The sequence below is a fragment of the Leptonychotes weddellii genome, chromosome 5 (assembly GCF_054177405.1).
Source record: "Leptonychotes weddellii isolate Sample4059 chromosome 5, ASM5417740v2, whole genome shotgun sequence".
Taxonomy (NCBI): Eukaryota; Metazoa; Chordata; class Mammalia; order Carnivora; family Phocidae; genus Leptonychotes; species Leptonychotes weddellii.
In genome coordinates, this window is record NC_138373.1 from 9,545,426 (window position 1) to 9,564,720 (window position 19,295).

The window sequence follows — 19,295 nt, forward strand, 5'->3', positions numbered from 1 at the left end:
GTTAAAATTCATCATCTAAGATGTTACACATTTTGTCATAACGGTGCCGAAAATAAGTGGAAAGGATCTAATAGTTCAATCAGCTGACTTTATCCTAAACAAGATTCAGTTGCATTAAGATTAATTTAGGTCATCATATAATACTATATTCCAACACTCTTCTAGGCTGCGTAAATCTTTTTACCTCTGAAATTGATGGCATTTAATACCTCCATGTTGTACCTATAATTACTAAGTAGTAAAAGCTAAGTAATCTGTTTCTCAGGAGAGGAAACATTCATCCCTAAAATGTCAGTGTACATTTACTATAATGAGTGCGGATTGCAAACACAGAATTTGTGTCTTAAATTTCTTTCAACATGTTACCATTTGTTCTAATTATGTCTACTTAGTAGCTTCTACAGAAGACATTCGCTGACCCTAATAATTTGTCTTCTGAGGGATACCAAAGAAATTAACTTGATGTGTTTATTACCAAAGCAGGGCATTTGCCTGACACATTTTACAAAGCAGAACTTTTTTTAACGTAAGAATAGCTTATAACGGAAAAACAAGGTAAACTGCTCGAGATTACAGAATTATTAAGTACAATCTAATTGAGATCTGACTGTTCTTAATTCTCCATGTTCTTTCAAACCACACCATCTACTGTAAAATTTATTTTTTAAAAGATTTTATTTATTTATTTTCAAAGATTTTATTTATTTATTTGACAGATACACAGTGAGAGGGGGAACACAAGCAGGGGGAGAGGAAGAGGGAGAAGCAGGCTTCCATCCAAGCAGGGAGCCCGACACAGGGCTCCATCCCGGCACCCTGGGATCATGACCTGAGCTGAAGGCAGACACTTAATGACTGAGCCACCCAGGTGTCCCTGTAAAATTTAATCTGATTTTTAATGTTTCCCAAATTCCACTATTCACAATATTTAAATTCCAGAAAAACATTCAGTTTCAAAGAGACTTAGACAAAAACTATAATGGGATTTTTAGGTCCATGTGCTAACCTTCATGCTAAAAAATTAAAATCCCCAGCCTCAAGAGAAGAAAAAATCCTTAATTCTAAAAAAGAGTTTCATTATCCCCGAAGTATTGCCATACAAAATACTTATTAACAAAGTAAAGCGTGGCACACACCAAGTGATCAAAGTTAACACTAGTCAGGGACAAACAGACCTCATGTCCCACCCAACAGAATGTACTGAGAACACTGTGATATTCCTGCCTAAATACATCAGACAAATCCAAGTTGAGGGACATTCTGTAAAATGACTACATCTTCAAAAAGGTCAAGGGCACCGAATTCAAAGGCTAAGGAACTGTTCTAAAGTGAGGTGTATTAGAGGGAGAAGACAACTGGGTGAAAATGTGATCCTGGATTATACAGACCCTTTTGCTATAAAGTGACATCTGGCGGGGTGCCTGGGTGGCTCAGTTGGTTAAGAGGCTGCCTTCAGTTCAGGTCATGATCCTGGGGTCCTGGGATCGAGCCCCACATCAGGCTCCCTGCTCAGAGGGGAGTCTGCTTCTCCCTCTCTTCTCTCTCCCTCTGGAACCCCTTCTCATGCTCTCTCTCTCAAATAAATAAAATCTTTAAAAAAAAAAAAAGTGACACCTGGCAAAACCTGAATGGGGTTTTTGGGTGAAGGGTATATGGGAAATTTTTGTTTGTTGTTCTTGTAACTATTTTGTCAGTTTAAGAGCGTCCCAAATAATTTTTAAAGCACTAAGTGCATATGTGCTAATAAGCTAATCAAAATTTTTCTACTTTTGCCTTATCTCAGGGGTGTTTAAGTCTTGCTGCTTTTGCTGTCAAAGGTAGGCAGAATGTTTAAATCAGGAGAAAGGCAAAGGACATTAAATAGTAAATTACTGATTACAATTTGTCTCCATTAGCTAAATAAAACTGGAAATGGGCTATTTTTCTTTCTTTTTGCATTTGAAGGAGGGAATGACTAGAAACTCATGAAGGTAAAAGAGCCCAGAAGTGAAGGCACACACACTACACTTAACTTAAAAGGTTATCATCAAACTTCTCTACAGACCGCACACAACTGGTAAACCGGAGGCTTTTAATTTGGACAGTATTTGCTATTCACGGTGTGTGTCTGTACACTAGACTGGAGGGGGGAATCCCGTCACCCCAGCACCAACACAGTGCCTGGCACTCCCGACACGTGCTGAATTCAACAATGAATCCTAAGCTCCTGGCTGATGTTTTCCCCTCAATACTAAACTTAGTCACAATCAAGGCTATCAAATAGTAGATCACTGGCTAAAATGCCTAATTCAGAAAGTGTAATCAATAATTTGATCCCAGGTAAGTTCACATGATTTTCAACCCTGTAGCTATCCTGTTTAGTAACAGTTAAGTAAAATTACTAGTTTATCATTAATATCATTACCTATACTTTAAACATTAACATCAGAACTGGAAATTAGTATAACGTGATAATTAAGAGCATGGGCTCTGAATCCGACTGCTTAGGTTGATGGCGCCTGCCGACCTTGGAACACAGGATTGCTGTGAAGATTAAAAAGTGCCCTAATGTAAGCATGCTGCTTAGAACAGTAAATGCTTTTCTAAAAAGCACCCAAAAAATGTTACTTGTTACTGGTACTCTTGCCCAACTCTCTGAAGGCACCCCAAGATTTGACCTATCCTCCAACAGAGAGCTTGCTTTTTTTTTTTTTAAGATTTTATTTGTTTACTGGAAGCAATCTCATTCTTAATCTCCTAAAGCACTTTTCTTTAGACTGCTGTGATTCAGTGACCCCCTTACACTTAGCTTTCTATGATGTGTGCATTTGCCTCACCTCTTTGACGATGTTTTAATCACTTTTGTATCTCCCTAGCTTCTCAATAAATATTTTAATGAATAAAAAAAAAGATTTTATTTAAGTAATCTCTACACCCGATGTGAGGCTCCATTTACAACCCCAAGATCTAAGAGTCGCACACTCCACGGACTAAGCCGGCCAGGCACCCTGACCTTGCTAATTTTAAATTAACAATATGCAATCACGGGTCTGGTTTAATATTAGTCCTCCTAATAGATCAAATCTGTCCCTGTGGCATCCTCCTTCTACAAAAAAGCCCTTTCAATGCATAGTGCTCCTTCACATGCTCATCTCTAAACTAAGCAGCGGTCTGTCCTGTGCTGTCCTTGTAACATCCTTTACCTTTACTACACCATCCTCAAAGTATTCCAGTTTCTCCAGGCAAGGTCCCAGAATTGGATGTAACATCTCGGATAAGATCAGTTCACCAGACACTACACTTGGACCTTAACTCCCAGAATTCCCTTATTCTTTGCCCATTATCACAGAGGGATATTTTAATTCACGTTGCTAAGAGTTTAACTCCACAGGCTTAATAGGTATTTTCCAAAGGGAAGAAAATCAGGTTAGTGCTTCATTCAGAGGTTCCATTTCACAAATATTTCATAACAGAATATAAAGTATCACAATTTATATTAATATAGTAACATATATTGAACATATATACTTCAGCAGACAAGAGAAACAGAGCCAAAGAGCCCATTTTAGTTTAACTTTCATTAATTTTAGAAATTCTATGTAATGGCAAATGCTTAGAAATAAAACTAGAAATCCCTAAGATGAACCTTTGCTCAAGATGGATTTTTTAGTCAAGGCTTTTAAGTTTTGATAGCTGGCTTTGCTTACATAAAGATGCTTAATTCTTCATTTCTATCTACTGCAATAAAGCTGGTAACCATGCCAGTAAAACCCAAGCGATCTCTCAAGAAACAAAATACATTTGAAAGGTTAAGATTTGAAATGATCTGTAACAGGGCGTCTGGGTGGCTCAGTTGGTTGGGTGACTGCTTTCGGCTCAGGTCATGATCCTGGAATCCCAGGACAGAGTCCCACATCAGGCTCCCTGCTCAGCTGGGAGTCTGCTTCTCCCTCTGACCCTCCCCACTCTCATGTGCTCTCTCTCTCAAATAAATGAATAAATAAAATCTTAAAAAAAAAAGAAAGAAAGAAAAAAAATGATCTGTAACAGTTATATTTATGCTTAAAACTTAACACCCTTCTCCACCATATTTTGAAAAACATGTTGAGATACCTAACAAAAATAGCTAAATTTTATTTTTAAAAAAGCCAGGTGAAAGGAAGAATTATAAAATAATAAAATGAAGCTAGAGAAAGAGGATCTGCCCAACTGATGGGTCACAATTTCAGTCCTGAGCCTCACAAGTAGCCAAAGCAATGTCCTTGAAAAAACAAACCAATCAATCAATCGATCAATCAATAACCCGTATCAGCTACTCAGGAAGATTGGCAACTTTTCTTGGCACCACAGTTCAAGAGAAAATGTTTGCAAATGTATAACTTACCCTTTTATTTTTATTTTATTTTATTTTTTTATTTGAGAGAGAATGAGATAGAGAGAGAGAGAGCATGAGAGGGGGGAGGGTCAGAGGGAGAAGCAGACTCCCTGCTGAGCAAGGAGCCCGATGCGGGACTCGATCCTGGGACTCCAGGATCATGACCTGAGCCGAAGGCAGTCGCTTAACCAACTGAGCCACCCAAGGCGCCCTATAACTTACCCTTTTAAATTGGTAGTCCAGATCTTGTTCTACCAACACACCAAGAATGTATCCCTTTGACCTTATTACAAATTTAAAAATTATTTAGGACTGGGAAAGCTGGATGAAGTGTTCTTTATTTGACAGAGAGACACACAGCGAGAGAGGGAACACAAGCTGACCTGAGCTGAAGGCAGACGCTTAATGACTGTGCCACCTAGGCACCCCTGGATCACTTGTTCTTTTTCTAACTTTGTACGAATGGGAACAGGAAATGATAATCAAGTAACTATGCTCTACAAAGTCCCATCTTTATTTTTTCTTAATGCACTGTTCACAGATGGCAGGCAACAGAGCAAAGCTACTATGAACGCCAATTTTGGAATGAGACCAAAGTTCTGAATTCAAGTTCTATCTCCAGTACTAGATATGACTGACCTTGGGATTCTTGAACCCCAAACTTCCTACTCTGGAAAATGACAATAATATGTGTACTTACCACAAAGTTATCAGAATGTCAGTTAAGTACCTGCTGGAGTTTCACACAAGCATTCACTAAATTAACCGTTTAAAAATTTAAATTTCAGGGCGCCTGGGTGGCTCAGTCGGTTAAGCGACTGCCTTCAGCTCAGGTCATGATCCTGGAGTCCCAGGATCAAGTCCCACATCAGGCTCCCTGCTCCGCGGGGGGTCTGCTTCTCCCTCTGATCCTCTTCCCTCTCGTGCTCTCTGTCTTTCATTCTCTCTCAAATAAATAAATAAAATCTTTTAAAAAAATAAATAAATAAATAAAAATTTAAATTTCATTAAAATAGTTACTTTTAAAACACATATGTAATGGTATCTATTTATTTACATATAAACTCTCCAAATCCAAGTCTGATAAAATGAAAATTTCCCAACTAGTTGCTTTAATTACCACTAAATAAAATAACCTATCGTCTCATGGGGCAGGAAAACTAATGAGAAGTGTCAAAATAAATCACTGCTTTTTTCCCCATTTATTTTCCCCAACTTCATTGAGATAATAATTGACATCTAACATTGTGTACTTTTAAGGTATACAATAATCACTGCTTTGAAATGTTTTTAAAGCTTGCATGTGGGGGTGCCTGGATGGCTCAGTCAACTAAGGAACTGACCTCGGCTCAGGTCAAGTTCTCAGGGTCCTGGGATCAAGCCCTGCGTCAGGCTCCCTGCTCAGCGGGGAGTTTGCTTGTCTCCCTCTCCCTCTGAGCACAAGCTCACACATGCGCACTCCCCGTCTCTCTCAAATAAATAAATCTTAAAAAAAATAAATAAATAAAGCATGCACGTGTTTACATCAAATGTGGTCCTCAAAAATTGTTTTAAATTTAACTTTAAAAAGTCACCTTACTCCAAATATCTAAAACAAAGAAACTAGAATGAATACACACACTCAACTTCACAGTCTTTATCCTGAAGCTCTCAACAATATAATCTGCCCAGACCAGTATCTTCCAAGAAACAGATTGTGTCCTGAGGCTTCGCAGAAGAGCTAACACACCCAGGCGGCCCTCAACACGCTGGGTAAGTGAGTAAGTACTGCTCCAAAAACAATAAGGGATCCCTTCTCCAAAGCTTAAAACATAGAAGATTAAGAGTGAATACAGGGCGCCTGGGTGGCTCAGTTGGTTAAGCGACTGCCTTCGGCTCAGGTCATGATCCTGGAGTCCCGGGATCGAGTCCTGCATCGGGCTCCCCTCTGCTTCTCCCTCTGACCCTCCCCACTCTCATGTGCTCTCTCTCTCTCTCTCATTCTCTCTCTCAAATAAATAAATAAATAAATAATCTTTAAAAAAAAAAAAAGAGTGAATACAGCCACTCATTTTGCTAGTATAAGGAAACTGTTCTGGGGCACCTGGGTGGCTCAGTCGGTTGAGCACCTGCCTTTGGCTCAAGTCATGATCTCAGGGTCCTGGGATAGAGTCAGGCTCCCTGCTCAGATGGGAGTCTGCTTCTCCCTCTCCCTCTGCCTCTTCCCCCTGCTCATGCTCACGCTCTCTCTTTCTCTCAAATAAATAAATCTTTTTTTTTTTTTAAGATTTTATTTCTTTATTCATGAGAGACAGAGAGAGAGAGGGAGGCAGAGAGAGAAGCCGGCTCCCCACGGATCAGGGAGCCCGATGCGGGCTCGATCTCAGGCCCCTGGGAACATAACCCAAGCCAAAGACAAACGCTTAACCAATTGAGCCACCCAGGCGCCCTCAAATAAATAAATCTTAAAAAAAAAAAAAAACTATAAAAAAAAAGCTGGGTTCTTAAATACCATTGTTAAAAAAATGTTTTTCCTACAGATAAAGGCTATAAATAAAGGGAAAAATTATGAAATAAACAGACTCAAAAAGTGAATATCTGGTTAAGTGACTACCCCACTGTTTTACAACACACCCTAGAAAAAGTATTCTAAAAGCTTTACAGAAGCAACAGACATGATAAAAATCATTTTTTAAAGTAGGCTCCACACTGAGTGTGGAACCCAAAGCGGAGCTTGAACTCACAAGCCTGAGGTTCAAGATTTGAGCCGAGATCAAGAAATGGACACCCGACCAAGTGAGCCACCCAGGTCCCAGAAAATAATTTTTTACTTACTGTAAAAAATACTAAGCTAAGGACTATGCATGCAAATGGAATCCAAACTCACACAGCTATCCTCAAAAGGATAGACCCATACAATCAGCAATCTTCACAGACTCTAACCAGGGCTCACTTTAACCAAATACCTAAATTGGATCGAACTCTTCACTCCTCTCTGCTTCTACAATTATACTATAATATAATCAACACAGTAGTTTCAAAAAATTATTTCTTTGGCCACTCTAAAAAAAACAAAAATCCAAAAACCACTATTTTTTTTTTTTTAAAGATTTTATATATCTATGTGACAGAGAGAGCGAGCAAGAACAGGAACACAAGCAGGGGGAGTGGGAGAGGGAGAAGCAGGCTTCCCGCTGAGCAGGGAGCCCTACATGGGGCTCGATCCCAGGATCCTGGGATTATGACCTGAGCCGAAGGCAGACGCTTAACAACTGAGCCACCCAGGCGCCCCGTCCTTCCTTTTTAAATTCTTAATAGTGGGTTTTGGGGGGCACCTGGGTGGCTCAGTTGTTAAGCGTCTGCCTTCGGCTCAGGTCATGGTCCCAGGGTCCTAGGATCGAGCCCCAAGTCGGGCTCCCTGCTCAGCGGGGAGCCTGCTTCTCCGTCTCCCTCTGCCCCTCTGACCCACTCATGCTCTCTCTTGCTCACACTCTATCAAATAAATAAATAAAATCTTAAAAAAATAAAATAAATAAAAAGGAAGGACATTCTGACACATCTATAACATGGATGAATCTTGAAGACACTATGCTAAGTGAAGCAAACCAGTCAGGGAAGGACAAATACTGTACTTACGAGGTCCCTGAAATCATCAAAATTACAGGCAGAAAGTAGAACAGTTGAGTGCAAGGGGCTGGGGTAAGGGGAAACCTGGATTGTTGTTTAATGGGCAGTTTCAGGTTAGGAAGATAAAGTCCCAGGGGCGCCTGGGTGGCTCAGTCGGTTGAGCTACCAACTCTTGGTTTTGGCTCAAGTTATGATCTCAGGGTTGTGGGATGGAGTTCTGCATGGGGCTCCAGGCTCAGCGGGGAGTCTGCTTGTCCCTCTCCCTCTACTCCTCCCCCTGCTCTTTCTGTCTCTCAAATAAATAAATAAAAGCTTAAAAAAAAAGAAAAAGTCCTGTGAGATGTGATGGTTCCAACAACATATGTGATTGTACCTAATGCCCCTGCACTATGCACTTAAAAATGGTTAAAATGGGCGCCTGGCTTCCTCAGTCGGTAGAGCATTCGACTCTTGATCTCAGGGCCGGTCATGAGTTCGAGCCCCGAGTTGGGCATGGAGCCTACTTAAAAAAAAAAAAGTTTTAAAAAACGGTTAAAATGATTACTGATATGATTTCTTTGTAGTATATTATAAATATTATGTAGCTATCATAATAATTAACAATAGACTAAAAATAAGTAAACTATAAATGAAAAATGGTCAAGTTCTGTGGTATGTATATTTTACAACCTTTTTTTTTATCACTATGCAGAACCACTTGAAAGAAAGAGGTGGAAATGGTGGAAATGGCAGACACAAATTTATTCTTTACAAAGGGAACAAATGCATTTTACGTGGGTTTTCTACACTATTGGGAGATTTGTTCAGATCTATCCAAATTCTTCTGCTCCAAAAAAAGCACTAAAAAGAAAAACAATGATCCAGCAATTCCACTCCTGAGTATATACACAAGATTTGAAAACAGGCTTCAAAACACACTGGTGAACCAATGTCCACACCTGCATATCCATAACAGCCAAAAGACAGAAGCAATCTAAACGTCCATCAGCAGATGAAAGTACAAATAAAATGTTGTATACTACATAATGGAACATTATTCAGCCATAAAGAGAAATGAAGTTCTGACACAGGGTACAACATAGATGAACCTTGAAACCAATATGCTAAGTGAAATAAACCACACACAAAATGACTAACACTGTCAATTCCACTTTAAAAGAGATATCTAAAACAGGCAAGGGGCCCCTGGCTGACTCAGTCAGTAGAGCATGCGAGTCCTAACTCAGGGTTGTGAGTTCAAGCCCCATGTTAGGCGTAGAGCCTACTTAAAAATAAATAAATAAATAAACAAGTAAGTATAGAGAATAAAACAGGCAAATTCACAGAGATAGAAAGTATATTAGAGGTTACCAGAGACTGGGGGAGAGGAGAAATGACGAGTTATTGCTTAATGGGTACAGAGTTTCTATTTGGGGTGAAAAGAAAGATCTTACAAATAGTAGTGATGATTGTACAACTTTTTTTAAGATTTTTTTTTTATTTATTTGAGAGAGAGAATGAGGGAGAGAGAGCACATGAGAGAGGGGAGGGTCAGAGGGAGAAGCAGACTCCCTGCTGAGCAGGGAGCCCGATGCGGGACTCGATCCCGGAGGGACTCGATCCCGTGACTCCAGGATCATGACCTGAGCCGAAGGCAGTCGCTTAACCAACTGAGCCACCCAGGCGCCCCTGTACAACATTTTGAACATAATCAATGCCACTGAATAAAAAATGCTATACATAAAAAAAGGCTTAAATATGCTTAAAGTGGCAGAAAGAGAAAGAACAAGAGGAAGAAGTGAAGCTAATGGATTTCCTGATAACTGTTCAGCCAATTTTCTAACTCATTCCAGAACTAGGGTCAATTTCTATTTCCTCACTTATAAAGTGGGCATAATATATGCTGTCATCCTTCTTTGTCAAATTATCGATGAAATAATATAATTGAAGTGTTTGGTGCCTGGCCACAAATAAGATAGCTAAGATTTTCTTACCTCCTTTAATTGCCCTGCAAAAGCCAAGAAATTACGACTACCTTTCAACTCCTTTACTACTTTCTATCTCAAATACGTCAACATCACCAGTAGGGAAAGAGGTTACTACCTCTAAAACTTGTGAGGGCTGAAGACAGAAAATAGGCGCAGTGAATTTATGTGTTGAGCAAGCAGTTCCAGAAGGCTATTTTTCAATTATAAAATTCACTATTCACAAGGTAGACATGTTTCATCTCCATTACACAAATTTATAGTTTCTCAGCTTGTTTGAGGCAGATACCCTAAATAAAACCAAACTCTTCACTACTCTGTTTGTAGAATTATGTATATAATTCTACAATATAATTTCATACCTGTACTTTAAGCGGAAAAAAAAAGAACCATTATTTCCTTTGCCCTCCTACAAAAACAAAACAATTTAACATCACAAGGAAAAAATCCCAAGAAGTCCTTGCCTTTCCAGAACTTATATTCTTCAGTTTGGGGAGATTAACCTTGTAGTCAATATTACTGGGACAATTTTTATTTCCTTAGAAAATCCAATTTCTCAGAAGTATTCAACACAGTATTTTTATGGTAATATTTACTGAATGCTTATTGTTCGCCCGTCCCAAGCACTTTCAATCTTTACAACAACCTGTAAGAGAAACAAGGTTCTCTCATCATCATTCCTACTTTTTTTAAAATAGGGAAAATGAGGCACAAAAAGGTGAAGTGAATTGCTCACGGTAACAACCAGAAGCAGCACGAGCCAGGATTTGAATCCAGGCAGTCTGATTTTGGAACCTATGTCTATTAGAACCACACTAAGTCATATTCTTCTCTCACAGTTATAAACTCATTTTGCCTCTTAAATTACATTTTAAATAAACGAATTCTTTAAAAATCCTCTATAGTTGGGCGCCTGGGTGGCTCAGTCGTTAAGCGTCTGCCTTCGGCTCAGGTCATGATCCCAGGGTCCTGGGATCAAGTCCCACATCGGGCTCCCTGCTCGGCAGGAAGCCTGCTTCTCCCTCTCCCACTCCCCCTGTTTGTGTTCCTGCTCTCGCTATCTCTCTCTCTGTCAAATAAATAAATAAAAATCTTTAAAAAAAAAAAATCCTCTATAGTTTTGGGGGTTTTTAAAGATTTTATTTATGAGAGAGAGAGAGAGAGAACAGGAGCTGGGGAGGAGCGGAGAGGGAGAGAGAATCCTCAGGCCGACTCCATGCTGAGCCCCACGCGGGGCTCGATCTCACAACCCTGAGATCACGACCTGAGCAGAAACCAAGAGTCTGACCCTCAATGAACTGAGCCACCCACGTGCCCCAAAAGTACTCTGGTTTTCAATCAAGTTACAACCAAGGAACAGTGAGTGAATTCTCCCATCAACTCTGAAAATCCCTGGCTATTTCGAACTTTCTCTTATGTTCCCACCAGGCCAAAGTGGAAAAAGCAGAGGAATAAGTAAGTGCCAGAAAGAAAACACAAATAAGCCTGGGGAGAAAGACAAGGACTGTAGAAACAAAGAGAATGAAAGAAAACAAAAACAGGAAAAAACTGCAGTAGTTAGAGTTCCAGCAAAGCACAGGCAAGGGAGAGAATGGTAAAGGACAAAAAAGAGTGGAAATTGAGTATCAAGATACCACTTTCAGCACCTGGGATGATTTTATCCACATCATTTTTCCACTGTACTTACATCCTTTAAATACTAATTCTCAATTTTATTCCCCCCGGCAAGTCACCTCAGGCTACACTCTGACCAACTGAATATTCTGCATGTTGCTATGTTGCCATTTAAACCACCTTGATTACAAGCAATCTCAACTTCACAATTATAACCAAATGACTGACTGCATATCCAACTTTCTTTCAGTTAGTAACAATGAATAAGCTTCACCCAATGAATGTATACAACTTTTGAAGAAAAATGCTACCAGTGATCATTAGTAGACTGCTACTGATAAAATTCTTGGCAATTACCTTTCAGGTAAATTGCCTCTAACGTATTTCTAAAAACAGTATTTCTGCTACTGTTCTCAGAGTATTACTTCTCAACTATTCAGAAAAATTTTTCCCTTACACATACATAAAAATCACTTGATCAGCATCTGTTTAAGCCAGTGGTCAAAACAATATCATGTGAATTATACCACACCGCAGTTATGAAGAGAACCGCAATATTTAAAAACGCATGTTTTCAATGAAGAGACCATGTTAGAACTGAATCAGGTGGAATGCAATGCATAAGCTAGCCAGCAGTAATAACTGGAAAGGTTAAGTGTTTAGTAATCTCTCAGTGTCTTATTTACGGCTCCTTTAATAACAACCTGGAGAAGGGTCCTTGTCTTTTATGTTTTGTTTTGGAACACACGATCCATCTATGGATCATCAAAAATGACAGAACATTCCTCCCACCTAATTTGAGTTACTTTCTCCAGAAAGAAATCCATTATAATAAACTAAAAAATCTTTCTCAAGACTTGTGCCCCAAGAAAAAGAACCTCAGAAACCTACATTTTAAGGACAGTCTTTGTAGTCATTTTTTTTTAAGATTTTATTTATTTATTTGACAGAGACAGACACAGCGAGAGAGGGAACACAAGCAGGGGGAGTGGGAGAAGGAGAAGCAAGCTTTCCGCCGAGCGGGGAGCCGGATGCCGGGCTCGATCCCAGGACCTGGGATCATGACCTGAGCTGAAGGCAGACACTTAACAACTGAGCCACCCAGGTGCCCCCTTTGTAGTCATTTTTAAAGTAAACCAAATTGGGCGCCTGGCTGCTCAGTCAGTGCAGCATGCAACTGCTGATCTCAGGATCCTGAGTTCAAGCCCCATGTAGGGCCTAGAGCCTACTTAAAAAAACATGAGAAGAAAAAAAAAAAAGGAAAGAGAAAAAAGTAAACCAAATCGCTGGACGTGCCTGGGGCTTGGGAGGGGGTGGGGGGAGATTCAGGGCTACAGGTGATCAGCACCTCCCCCATCTCAGTGTCACACTCAGGCCCTATCACATCTTTCAGGGTTTCCAGACTAGATTCGGTGGTGGGACAGGATGCTTCAGCCATCTCTGGGAGGAGATAATAAATGCCAGTGTGATAAATAAATTAAAAAATGATTCAGAGTGAAAAAAAAGCCAAGATTATTTAGGTTTCTAATTTTACCCTGTACTTAAATCCATGGCTCCTTTTAAAACCTGAGACTTAGGGGCGCCTGGGTGGCTCAGTGGGTTAAGCATCTCCCTTCCGCTCAGGTCATGATCCCCGGGTCCTGGGATTGAGCCCCATGTCGGGCTCCCTGCTCAGCGGAGAGCATGCTTCTCCCTCTCCCTCTGCCTGCCTCTCTGCCTACTTTGTGCTATCTCTCTGTCAAATAAATAAATAAAATCTTTAAAAATAAATAAATAAATAATAAAACTTGAGACTTACTGAACTTTTAATTTCGTTAAAGGAAATCTAGAATAAATTTCCCGCACTCATAACTTAATTCTTCACCATGGTGAAAGGCTCTCAAAGCGCCTTCCTTGTAGCAGCAGGGCGAACTAGTTAGAAATGCAAATGATCGGGCCGCACCCCAGACCTGCAGAATCAGAAAGTCTGGGGTGGGGCCTGGCAATTGTGTTTTAACAATCCCTCCAGGGGTTGCTGATGCTCCGGAGTTGGAAAGCCACTGGCTTAGGGGTTAAGAGTCATATTGCCGGGGCGCCCGGGTGGTTCAGTTGCTTAAGCGTCTGCCTTCGGCTCGGGTCATGATCCCAGGGTCCTGGGATCGAGCTCCGCATCGGGCTCCCTGCTCCGGGGGAGGCCTGCTTCTCTCTCTCCCGCTCTCCCTGTCAAATAAATAAATAAATAAATCTAAAAAAAAAAAAAAGAGTCATATTGCCTAGGGGTGCCTGGGTGGCTCAGTTGGTTAAGCGACTGCCTTCGGCTCGGGTCATGATCCTGGAGTCCCGGGATCGAGTCCCACACATCAGGCTCCCTGCTCAGCGGGGAGTCTGCTTCTCCCTCTGACCCTCTTCCCTCTCATGCTCTCTCTCATTCTCTCTCTCTCAAATAAATAAATAAAATCTTTAAAAATAAAATAAAATAATAAAAAAAATAAAAAAATAATAATAAAAAAAAAAGAGTCATATTGCCTAGGCTCAAATCTTGGAGTCAAGGTTGACTTGCTGAGTAATCAAGAGTAAATTATTCAGCTTCTCTAGACTTGTTCCTCATCTACACAAGGGAATTAGGGGGTTGTTTTGAAGATCAAGTAAGAAAATACACGTTAAGTGCTTAAGAGGGATGCCGGGCACTTAGGAAACATCATCCAAACGTTAGCTGTTGTTACGACTATATGCAAGGCCCTTTGACGGTTTGTACACTGGGGAGACAAAAGGCGGAAAAGGCTTAATCCCTACCCCTCCTACCCACTGACTAGGCAGACACGAGTACACAGGGAAGAACCAAACACACTCATAGGGGAAATAAAGATACCCTCCTAGAAAGGCCACACAAGTTGATTGGGACACCGTACGAAGAAAGAACAAATTCTGACCGAACAATGCAAGAGACGGCTTTCAGTGATTGCATATGAACAAGAAAAGAGTTCCAAAGCCTGAAAAGAAGAAAAAGTCCTTCCAGCCGAAAGGTGTGAGCCAAGGTCCAAAGAAGGAGGAAAAAGGTAAGCGCCCGGCAGCAGAACTCTGGGGCTGAAAAACTGACAAAACAAATATAGAGACGTAGTAGTAAATAAAATGTCATTCCCAGTCGTAGGCCTTAGCCTCGGGAAAAAGCTCGGCCTCCTCAGAGCACTCCGATGCACCCTCATTTGCAAACTAACTTCCCCTTCTGATTCCTGAACGCCCAAAGACTACTCTTCTGCACTCGGTCCCATCAAGCTATTGTCTGCAGCGAAGTTGAATGCAAAGAAGTGAGAAGTCTGCACGGAGTCCCGCATCAGCAGGAGCGAGCAATGCTCGAACGGAACTAGACATCTGAACATTCTCAGCCAATTGCCGCAAAACCACATTTAAAAAAAAAAAAAACTTGCTTTATTAAAGGGCAAAACTTGGAATAAAGTGGACGGGGGGGAGGGAGGAGGGTAAGGAGGACAATTTTTTATCTTCTTCCCTCCCCGAAACCCCGTCTGGGTGCTGGCGGAATCCAGACGGCTTCTTTTCATGGCCTGAAGGCTGAGGTTTTCCTTCCGGTCATTGTGCTTATTTCCCCCCAAGAACAGGGCCCGCGGGGCCGGCGCGCCGGCCGGGCCCGGGACAAAGCCCACTCCTGGCTCCACCTGGGCGCGGACAGGGGCGGGGAGGAGCGGGGGCGGGGAGGGGCGGCGCTCCCGGGCCCGCCTGCCCGCCGGCCGCAGTAACCAGGCAGCGCGGCAGCGCCGCCCCGGCCGCCCGCCGGCCAATCCGGCGCGTCTGCTGCCCGGGCGCACGAGCCCCGGAGACACCAGGCCGAGCGCGACCCCACGGCTCGGGCCTGGCACCGCGCGCGCACCCGCACCGCCCGAGACGGCCAATCAGCGGCCGGGCATGCGCAGCCCGCAGGCTCGCTCGCGCGCGGGCCTCACGCGTGAGGCCCCCCCACGCAGCGCCGGCGCGCGCGCCCCTCCCCCACGCGCACCCAGGGGCGCGCGTGCAACTGTCGTCCCCCGCGACCGCGTCTGCTCCTGCCCCACCCCCAACGCCGGCGGCCCGGGGGGGGTGGGGGACCGGGTACCCCAACACGGCCGCCGACAGACCCCAGTCTGTGCAGGCCCCGGAGGGGCGCGTCTCAAATAAAGGCCCTGCTCGTGATGGCAACCGGGGCGGGGGACGGGGGATGAGGCGACAGGGACTCACCCGAGTGCAGCCGCCTCCAGGCAGCGCCGGGGCTGGGCGAGCCGAAGGGAAGCGAGTGTGGGCCGCGCGCGAGCTGCGGCCGCGGCGGAGCAGCTTCGGGCTGGGGCGAGCGGGCGAGCGGGCAGGAGGTGAGAGGGCGAGGGGCCCGGGCGTCTCGGCCGAGCTCCTGTCACCGCCGCATGGCCGCCCCGGCAGGGCCTCGCTCAGCGCCTAGATCCGATCACAGGGGACCGAAGGAGAGGCCGGGATAACCGCGGCAGGCGGGCGGCCTCAGCTAGAGAGCGCGTGCGGGGAAGCGGGGGGGCGATCGGTGGCCCCTTTTCTCTGCTCTCCGAGCTTCTCTCTCACCCTCCTCCTCCTCCTCTTTTTTTTTTTTTTTGTTCCTCGAAGGCGCGCTGCGCGTGCGCACCTGCAGCGCCGCCCAGCGGGAGTTGTAGTTTCTGATTCGTCCCCACCAACGCGACGGCGGGGGCGGTGGACTACGACTCCCAGGAAGCCTCGCGCGGGCGAGCCCCGAACCCGAGGACGCGGCGAGCGCAGCGCCCGGCCCTCTCCGGCAAGGACTGTCAATGGAGGCGCGGGTGGTGGGAGCAAGAACATGGCTGCACCTGGGGCCTGCGCGGCCGCTCGGGTGGGGGAGGGGAGCCGGGGCGCGGGGCGCCTATCTAGGCCGGGGGTAGCCCTCGCTTGCTCCGTGCGGCGATGCAGCCAGCCTCAGCCACCGTGCAGGGCTCGCACTCTTGCACCCGAGATTCCCTGCCGATTGCGAGGCCGGAACACGGCAAAGGCCGGGAGCCCCAGGCCGGCCTGTCCCTCTTCGTGCTCCGCCAAGGGACTTCCTCCGCCCTGCACCACCCTCGGGGACACAAAGAACTCCTCTGTTAGTTTTGAAAGCTTGCCTCCAAAGCGGCCGAAAGAGACTGTTGCCCCAACTTTGGACGGGCGACGGGAGGGGACGCTCCTGTTTTTATTTACTCATACCCACCCCCCAGGCTTTCCTCACGCTCCCTCACTCAACATTTAGAAGCAAAGTTGAGGGAAAGCCACGGAGTGAGAGCAGAAAACCTGTCTTGTAGCCCGTGCGTTTTGTTCTGTCAACCGCGGAGAAATTTGACCGAAACCTCTCCCCCTGCCACCCCGCTTATTCTTTCGCTTTTCAACTTGAGGTCTCGAATTTCGATAATGATGAGACACTGCCCTTCACCTAAGTGAAACTCGAAAGTTTACAAAACTCGAGCCCAGAGGTCGTAGGTGGTTCTGTAAAGCACAGGATCGAATGATTTCGCGATTCTTCTCCCCAGCGGAGATGGGGGCTACGCCGGCCATCCATCCCCCCCCCGCCCCCTCCTTCTCGGTAGGTGGCGACCACGGCGCTTTTTCCAGCCTTTGTCGCTGGAAAGAAAACTTTCCGAGCAGCCAGTCTTTTGATGTAGGTCCAAGACCTTCCCTTTGAATCTTAGTTCACAGATTGGCGTTCCCCATCTTTCGTGCATAGACCGCACCCATAAAGCCGCCTCTAGAATGTCCATGTTGGGATTCTTTAAATTAGATGGAGACTTTAAAGATCCCTGCGGAGGCAGTCTGATTGCAGAAGACCTCCACATTTTTACGATTTCCCCTACAATCTTTTACAGGCATTTTGTCCCCGCCTAATTCGATTGTGACTCTCCTTTGTCGAGTCTCTCCAAAGCGTTCATTTCATTTTCACGAGAACAGTTTTCTTTTTGCACTCGTATTTCATTAACATATTGGAATATTTAATTAAAGTCCGTATTCCCAGTAGCACGTACAACTGACATATATTTAAGGAACAAAGGTAACTTTTGGGAAGTCTACAGCTGAGCTGATAGGAGCAGCCAGCCTTCCAGGGGCAAACATTCAGCTGTTGTGGGCACCGGTGAGTATGTTTTATGGAAGGACTGGCGTCCTGGATGGTTTCTTGAGGACACTGGAAGGTTGAGGACAGCGAAGGAAGGATTCACTGGGTGCGCTGGTGTCATGGAGTCGCATTTGGAGACAGAAGAGTTGGGAAGGCAGAAGTTCATTTAGTCAAGATGACACTTATCATCATTAAAAAGTTGTTTGCTCAGGGCGCCTGGATGGCTCAGTCGTTAAGTGTCTGCCTTCAGCTGGGGTCATGATCCCGGGATCCTGGGATGGAGCCCCACATCCGGCTCCCTGCTCAGCGGGGAGTCTGCTTATCCCTCTCCTGTTCCCCCTGCTTGTGTTCCCTCTCTCTCTCTGTGTCAAATAAATAAATAAAATCTTAAAAAAAAAAAAAAAAAAGTGTTTGCTCACTTCTATGAATTTAACACTCCGGTGTGGAATTTTGCTGCTGCTTAATGAAAAACTCCCAACTTCTTTGGGGTTGAAGCAGTTCCTAAAACTATTAAATCCTAAAGCTGTTCCTCAAGCTTTTAGCTGGCTTCTAATTGCCTGGAGATAGAAAGCTGGCCCTTTTGAGACAATGAAGGGTGTATGGAATGGTGTGTGGTTCGAATTCCTTTTTTCTCGAATACTGCTGCTGGGGGCTGTAACCCTCAAATTTATGTCTTAAAGTCACAAATACGCTTTTACGGTCTTCCCTAAGGCCTGACTCACCACCTTGGCAGTTACTGGTACACTTACTGCTTTTTGTTAACCAATTTGTCCCTCACTCATTGCTAGGTGCTATGTTAATTGTGACCGTAGGGATGAGCAACTTTGAATACCATCTCAGCAGGGCAGAGTTGTTTTTCCAGCATAGGATCAAATTGCTGTTTTTTGGGTTGAGCAACAAAGGATTTGTGTTTAGGGGTGGAATCCTTTGTTAAGTTGCACACAGCTTGCTGTGGTCAGAATCTCATTCAACATAACAAGATGTGTATGCTAAGACTGATTTGTAGCTCTTGGATCATGCTCACTTAAGACCAAAGTGCACAGAGGCCAACAGGTGGCAGAATCTTGCATGTTATTTATTTTGAACTATTTCAAATATTTCCCTTTTTGTTTATTTATTTTAGAGAGAGAGAGCCCAAGCAGGAGGGGCGGAAGGAGAGGGAGAGAGAATTTCAAGCAGACTCCACGCTGAGCACAGAACCCAATGTGGGGCTCGATCCCAGTACCCTGAAATCATGACCTGAGCCAAAACCAAGAGTCAGATGCTTAACCGACTGTCTCATCCAGGCACCCCCAAATATTTCTCTTTGTAATGTTTAACCTAGTGTATGCAGTCCTGCAGATGAGTGTCTGTATAGTATGATACCATTCTACTGTGTACCTGGGAGACAAAAGCCAAGTGTAATGGGCCTTGGCCAGTCAAGAGATGGATCTAGACCAACTGGTATGAATGCATCTTCATATAGACTGAGTTCACAGCCTTGTAGATTGCTTTTAAATACCAAGTGATGTGGTAATATTTGAATGTCTTCAACAGTCTTGAAAACGCATCACGTTCTCCTGGGGATTTTAATACTTGGTATCAGGAGTCTGCCTTCTCCATTATCATGGGACCATTTATCATGGACCTACCCTGGTTAGGAAACCCTGAGCACCCATCTGACAGAACCATG

General features: G+C 44.1%; 1 protein-coding gene across 7 annotated transcripts in view; it reads right to left on the reverse strand.

The window, feature by feature from the left end:
• The window catches only part of LOC102734999 (general transcription factor II-I), a 110,443-nt gene extending 94,318 nt beyond the window's left edge, over positions 1 to 16,125 (reverse strand). For all 7 annotated transcript variants that reach the window (XM_081819586.1, XM_081819583.1, XM_081819585.1 and 4 more), the window contains exon 1: positions 15,745 to 16,125. The gene's annotated coding sequence lies outside the window, so the exon portion shown is untranslated. The remainder of the gene's footprint in view (positions 1 to 15,744) is intronic.
• Positions 16,126 to 19,295: the final 3,170 nt, after the last annotated feature.